Here is an 8118-nt window from a genome sequence, read left to right on the forward strand (position 1 = left end):
CAAAAACAACACATCCACAAATTATAACTACGTTGATATCAGTGACTCTATATTTAACTTCGTAGAAAACATTAGAGATGTCGGTAATAATGAGTCATTTTACAACACATTTTAAAGGATGACAGCCGAAACATGCCAACAACTCAAATAATCCACTCTAAACGGTAAGTTTAGTAAACACAACGTTTGTTTTCACTACCGACCCTCCTACAGTAACCAAGTTACGTCAACAGGAATACGCCTTTTTGTCTTTATACATTTATATATATTTTTTAAAGTAATGATCAATTTTAATTTAATTCATATGATAAACCCTAAAAATTGTCCGTAGGGTGTGAGTGCGTGAGTGAATGAGTGAGTGTGTGTGCCCTGCGATGGGTTGGCACTCCATCCAGGGTGTATCCTGCCTTGATGCCCGATGACTCCTGAGATAGGCGCAGGCTCCCCGTGACCCGAGGTAGTTCGGATAAGCGGTAGAAAATGGATAGATGGATGGATGATAAACCCTACCAGTGTAAAAATATTGTGAAAGTTTATAAAAGCTTGCAAACAAGGTTATATTTACTTGAACCAACATGCTGAACGTACACCAGAAACCATCGCAGATAGTCTATTGTATTGGTTTAAATGAAAACTATAATTGTCTGTGTGGGTGTGTAACTATACTGATTATGTTTTAATTATGTTTGTAAAAATAGTTCATATAAACAGTGCATGTATACTTACAAGTATGTGTGTTCCCAGAGATTTGTGTTGGGTTTTTTTTTCAGCATGTAATGGTCCAGCAAACAACGTGGAACACTTTAATACAATGAAAAAACAGTAAATTTGACTGCAGCCATGTTAAAAGAATAGTTTGCCCCAAATACAAACATTGACGGACCCCTCGTGCCATGTGACATGTTTTGTTCAATTCAACAGAAATGAAAAATGTTGTATTTAAATCCTGGATATAAACTTGATATTTGGGTGAACTATTCGTTTACTATTGTTGCAAACACTTTTGTATACAGACAAATACTTCCCAAATTTTCTTCAGACAATTAGCAAAAAGGAGCTATTCAGTGGTTTCTGTTAAAGCTTAAAGAGTTTAAAAGCGACTCTCTCTGACTGTGTTTTTAGGCAGACGTCAATTTGCTTAAATTAGTTCACTGCGTACTTTGGGTAAAGCATGTTAAATAGTTTGACCACGTTAATCTAGTGGCACTAACTTATTTATCTGTGTTAATGAAATCACTGTTAATAATTTACAGGTGTAAGTGAAGCGTCTTTAATTATCTGTAATTATTATCCCTCTCTTTGGGTGTCTCTTCTTTCTGGTGTCTCTCTCTCTCCTCCTCTCTTCTTACGTACTTTATCTGTTCATGTGCCACTGTGCTTAAATAAACGTGTTTTATCTCATATAATGTACTTGCCTTGACGCAGAGAGTGTGTTTATTTCCACTTATATTAACACACACGCTATACTTTGTATGCATATCATATATATACGTTTATGTGTGCATACAATGCAGGCCGTGCTTTAGTAAAGCGATCTCCAGACCATGAATAATAAAGGGCATAAAGGCCCGGTCCCCCCCTCTATCTCTGTCCTCTCCGTTTTCATTTGCTTTCTCTCACAGATCATGTGATCACTCTTTGAACAGTAATAATTCATGAGCTCGGCACCCATCGCAGGGCCTCCGGCTCTGAGCTGAGGCCCCGCTCCAGCTGCGCGTAGGGGCCTGTCGGTCGCCGCGGGTCAGACGGGCGACACCTTACACCGCAGACGGCGAGGAAACACTCACCCTCACCCTGCCACACTCCGGATGAATAAAAGATGCCCACAAAAGAGAAAAAAAGAGCAGAAACTGAAGAACAGGATGACGAAGGAGAGGAGAAGGAGCCAAAGGTGAAAGGAAAGAGTAAGAGGGACGCAGACGAGAAGAAAACGAGACAAAAGGAGTCGGGGAACACCGAAGTGCTCGCGAAAAATACTGGAGAGGACAAAGAGAAAAAGAAAAGCAAAGAGAACCACGATGGCGAGGTGATGGAAAATGACAACGGGACGGACGAACAGAACAACAATGAACCCATCAAGAAAGAAAAACGCACCAAAGAGAAGTCATCGCACGAGGAACGGGACGGAGGTGAGGTAAAGAAAGAGAAGAAGAAGAAGAGTAAACCACCTGAACACAAAGAAGGAGAGGACGACATGGGCTCGAAGGAGAAGAAGAGCAAAGATGGCAAGAAGAAGAAAAAGACGTCGGAGGAAGATGAGGATGAGGATGCTGTGCAGGAGGAGGCTGAGGAAGAGGAGGAGAAGAAGAAGAAAAAGAAGGAGAAGAAGAAAAAGAAAGGCTCGGACAGCGACGAGGAGAAGAAGGCGAAAAAGGCAAAGAAGTCAAAGGTTAAACAGGTGGATTATGCCGAGCTCTATCAGCAGGAGTTACTGAACTATCATACAGAAGAATCGGATGACCAGGAAGATGAATTCTACAAAAAGAAAGGTAGAAAGAAAGAAATCTTCCTTTCCTATTCTATATCAAGTCTTTTTAATAAAATGTATTGCATTAATTCTCTTTTTTACTCTGTCTTTTACTTTCAACCCCCTCATAGGCTGGATTTCTTTTCATCCTGATCTCTTAATTGCTGTTAAAATCAATAACACCTTAAAAATTCTGTGTTTTTTAAAGCAGCAGTACATATTGTGTACATGAAATCCCAAACCGACAATTTGTCAGGAAATGAAAAAAAAGACTGATGACACAGTAGTTAATAATTAAAGTTAAATACAAAGTTGATATGGACTTTTTACACATTTTTAGGGGTTCAATTTTTGCAAAACCCAGTGACAATAATAATGATTTGTGACAAAAAAATGAAGTTACAAAATATGGAGCAATATGAAGTGCAATGTTCTTTGTAGAACTTCTTTTAGATTCAATTTATTTTATTTAATCTAGATCACGTCACAATATCATAAAAAGCCTTTGAAAAGGAGGATTTGGAACATTTCTTTACCTCTTTCGGTTTTGCTTAGAAACGTATTTCTTAAGTATTATAGCAGGAGCCGTGTGGGTCTGATCAAACTACTGCTCAGAGAACCTTCCGGATTTGTTTTTGGCAGAAAACTCATTGATTGGCACGTGAGAAGCGTGTTTTGATTGGCTGATTATTACAGTGTCCTGGCAGCAGGGTATCGGGACAGCGGGCATCATGCCAGCGGTGGATTTGAATCAGACAGCCACCTCTCTATGGCCTGAAACATTACACTCTAATCTGCCTTTTCATGCAACCTTCAGAACCTCATTCAGCCTGCTGGACGTCACGCTGTCGGGGTGGTCAGGCGCAACATGTCGGCTGGAGGTTATTGTTTAGCACTGATCCATGAAACACTTTTGGATGTCCGCAAAAAAAATGGATTCTGTAATTTTTGGTACTTTTCTAAAGAAATATGATTTTCATCTTCAAAGAACAACATAGGAACCCAAGACACATCATTTATGATTAGTAGCTAATAGCTGTTTGCTGGACCTATACAACCATTTCAGACCAATTGTTACAATCAAAGAGTGTAGAGGTGTAAAACATTTTTAGATTTTAGAGGTATACAAGTATCTGGATTTGAGTAAATTTGATGAGAAATGGTTGAGTACATTTTGAGATCCTCAATAATATTGAATTTTGATTGGAGAATTGACAAATCTGAGCTCAGTTTGACACATTGTTGACAAAGTCTAAATTCTCTGTGAGATTTCCGACTCTTTCACAGAAGAAACATCTTAAGACTTAAGCAAAAGTTTTCCTTTGCTCTCAATACTATCTCATGGATGTCTAGTAGAAGTATATATATATATATATATTTTTCTTTCTTATTGGATGGTTCTTAGCTGAATGCAGCTTCAGAACAATTGAAAAACTGTCATCTTTAAGAGTGACTTTTCTACGTTGAGGTTGGATAAACTGCAAAAACTGATAACCTGTGAACCCAAGAAACCTAAACGGTGATAAACACTTCTTTAATATCGTTTCCAACCTTCTTATCGCAGTTCAGAGTTCACCAGAATACACTGAGATCTGTTATACATCAAGGCGTTTGAACATTACTCATGATTAACACGAGGCTCACAAACGCCCCGGTTAAGAGATGCTTGTGGTTGTCCCAGTTTCTTAAAGTGGTTCAGAGACGGGTGAAGGTCACGAGGTGCACATCCAGCACTTGCTCTCACTCATTAAACATGAGATACGGCTTACAACGATGCATCTTATACAGGCGTGGGTGAGTTTAGAATAGCAGGTTGTCGAGTTACAGGACCCGAGCACTCGAGACTACATCACGCTAATGTGATGCAAATGAAAACATGATGCTTTGTTTTACAGATGTCACTGTTTTACTTTCCCCTCTCACTCAGTGTACGAGGCGGTGACCGTCACGGGTGATGTTAAAGGGGCGGGGACTGACGCCAACGTGTTCCTCACCATGTATGGAGAGTTTGGCGTGTCTCCCAAAGTTCATCTGGCCAGCAAGTGAGTTGTTCTTCATTTCATAGTTGTCTTGAAGTGAAGTGACAACTCATTTACAACGTGAGGTTTAATGGGACAACGAATGCTTCTTAAAGGGATAGTTTCTTATCAAAAAATATTTATTTATTCACCCTCGTGTGGTTTAAAATCCGTTTGTGACACTTTGTTCAGTGGAACACAGAAGAAGATATTTTGAGAAATGTCTCTGTGGTTTTGTGTTCATGTAATGGAAGTCAGCGGGATTCAATGTTTGGCTTCCGACATTCTTCAAAATATCTTCTTTTGTGTTTGGGATGACACGAAGATGAGTACATGACAAATGAAGTTTCATTTTTGGGAAAACTATCCCTTTAATGTAAACATTTTTATCCAAGCGACTCTCAGTTCACTCAAGCTATACATTCTTTTTCATTAGTATGTTTTTTTATCAGTTTATCCTTAGTTTTTTAACACAATTTATTTCCTCTTTATTAGGAATGGTGAGATTATAATTTATGATTGCCAAGGTTGCATTTTCCCAATATGTCAGTGTTTTTAATGATATTTGTTTACGTTTTATTTTGTTGACACATTTCAGGTGTGCTTTATATTTTCTGTATCAGTTCATGTTTTATTCAGAGTCCATCCTTTAGCATCTAAAAACAATATCCAGTATTCGCATCAGAGTTTAATCAGCAGTGGTTTCTCCGGAAGCCGTGGTGATGTTAATTTAATTCTGTATTCTTCTTCAACCTACAGCACTGAGAAGAGGTATAACTTTAACACGGCCTACTTTCTCTTCATTTCATTTTGCACACAATGCTGTACAAGAGAACATCCTGAAGCCTTTGATCGTGACAAACACATTATCACACAATGAGACACAGATGCTGTTTTGATGGTGTGAGATTATTAATGACGTGAATTTGCTCATCCGTTACCCACAATGCCATGGAAAAGCACAGGATTGCTCTCCTCTATACAGCATTATTGTGGACATTCATCTGGACAAATGGGAAGAGATCCATGTGACTTTCTCACTGGACCAATGAGAGGGTAAAGTCACATGACATCACTTCATGTGTGGTCTTACAGAAAAATTCATATAAATCTCCAAACATACATAACATGGGATGTGTGTTGATTATATATGAGCTCATATAATGACCCATAAACTCTCTCTGCAGTGTTCAATACTCCTGATCGGTGAACGATTAGGAAATGAATTACTCATGAGAGAGATTTATTTTGCTCCGATGGATGTCCAAACAGTTCATGTTGCATAATGACTCAGAGATCATAGTGTTAATATTAAGAGGAAGAGAAAACAAAACAAAGGTTTGACCCCAAAATAGAAAGTCTGTCATCATTTATTCACTCTGATGAAGTTCCAAAACTTTCCTTCTTTCTTCTATGAAACACGTAGAACATTTGATCACAAAATTTAAAAGAATGCACGGTCCTGATGCAAGTCTTTCCCATATCCTTTTATTTCCATGGAAGAAACAAGTTAAGGTTTGAAACATGATGTGAATTAAATATGACAAGCTTATTTTTGGGGTCCTTTAGAAAGTATAGAAGGAGATCGCGAGACAAGTGCAATGCTTTTAATACATTTTTGAATAAGTTTAGTATCTATTGGCATTTATAGCTTCTGAGATCTATCCAAGAAACATTTCTTCTCAAAAACAGCACATTTAGTACGGTTGGTACATCTGACAGTGGGGATTTTGTTCATCAGAAGATTTTAATCTGACAGTCAGAATGCAACATTTTGGAATTGAGATGAAATTAAACAGAATCGCAGAGTCTGTCTAAATGTCATCATTTCCAAAGTTTGCCGGTGGGGTTTGTCAGTAATGCATCACCAGCGTGCTGATCACAGGTGAGGTGTGTGTGTCCATGTGTGTGTGTGTGTGTGTAAGGCGTTTGGCAGTCTGATTGCATCTGTAATTCATACTGGGTGATTTTTAATTCATGCGTTTTGATTAGTGATATGCTTTCTGCTGAAGCCATCGCAAGGGACCGTAGAAAGATATTTGGGTCAATGACAGTAACAGATGGTTCTCTCTTACACACACACACACACGCAAGCAGTCTCAGATATCGGTGCATCACACAGGTAGGCACATGATTGAGTGTCAAATGAAATGTCTGTCTGTCTTCAACGGGTCTATTTTTATTTCAGGAGCAGAACTGCTTTTGAAAAGAACAAGACTGACGTCTTTCGGATCAAAACACACAATGTTGGGCCAATAAAGAAGATTAGGTACATACTTTTCATACACTTCAGTAAAAGGTTTGGACACGTCTGCACATCTGTGTAAGTCACAGCTCGGCATTTTCATTCTGTGAATCAATAGAACAAAAAGACAGATGAGATCTCCTCCTCACATCAGTTTGGCTTAGTACTCATCTGGATCTCAGTTATTTCTCCCGAGAAAACCACATCTGACACCTGCACTGTTTCCGTACTGTAGAATTGAGCATGATAACACGGGCATGAGCGCCAGCTGGTTCCTGGACCGGGTCATTGTGACTGACATGTACAGGCCACACCTCCGCTTCTTTTATGCCTGCAATAATTGGCTGAGCCGAGAAGAGGGGGATGGACTTACCGTTCGATATCTGCTGGGCAGCCTTAACCCAATGGACATTCCCAAACGTACGTTGTTATTTGTATGAACACAATTTCACATTCAGAGGAATCGTTGTTTGTTGAACCTGTTTGTTTAGACTTGGGTTGGTCAAGTGAATCTTTACAACTGCGTGTTATATACCGATTCATTTACGGCTGTGTGAATCAGACCACACATAATTATAAATAAAGTATTGTTCTGAACAGAAACCTCATACATTTATATTATATTTATTTAGGATCAAATTAAAAGGCACACTCACTGGCACTGGCGTCGGTATAATCTCATATCACCATAGATAACATCATACGGTTTATGCTTTCATGATGCACCCAAACGCCAGCAACATCTAACCAGACTCATGTTGCATTTAAGAGATTAGGAGAAATGTAGTAGTAGAGTAGAGTTTCAGACAGGGATAACAATATCACCGGCTCGATATTCCTTAAACGCTACAGACAATATAACATTACATTCGACAGAGAGAGAGAGAGGACAATAAGACTGGCCATATCTTCATTGTCATCATCAGTTTTTGGTCTTCTACTGTAAAACTCTATTCTTGCTAAAAGTTGGTGCTCAAGTTGAAGCTCAAGTTTAGTTTTTGTTTTGTTGTCTCACACTCTTTAAACCCGAATTAGTTGACTAACTAAAAATTTACGAGGAAAACTCATTGCCTTAACCCACTTTAGTTTGTACTATAAAAAAATAGTTGAGTCAACTTAAAATAATAAAAGGCAACCTATCACTAGCACGTGTTTGAGTTAACTCAACAAACAGAGACGGAAGTTCACCCAACTTAAAAAAATATGTTTAATTCATTAGTTGTCACAACAGAGTCAAGTTTACTTAATGAACAACAGAACAATATATTTTTTATTTGATGAACTTAAAGTGAAACAAATGTATTTGTATTTTACTACAATTGGACAGACCAAATTTTGATCATATTATTATTTAAACAGTTAGTGTTGACTGCATTTCTACCACTTAT

This window comes from Triplophysa dalaica, chromosome 19, assembly GCF_015846415.1.
Source record: "Triplophysa dalaica isolate WHDGS20190420 chromosome 19, ASM1584641v1, whole genome shotgun sequence".
NCBI lineage: Eukaryota > Metazoa > Chordata > Actinopteri > Cypriniformes > Nemacheilidae > Triplophysa > Triplophysa dalaica.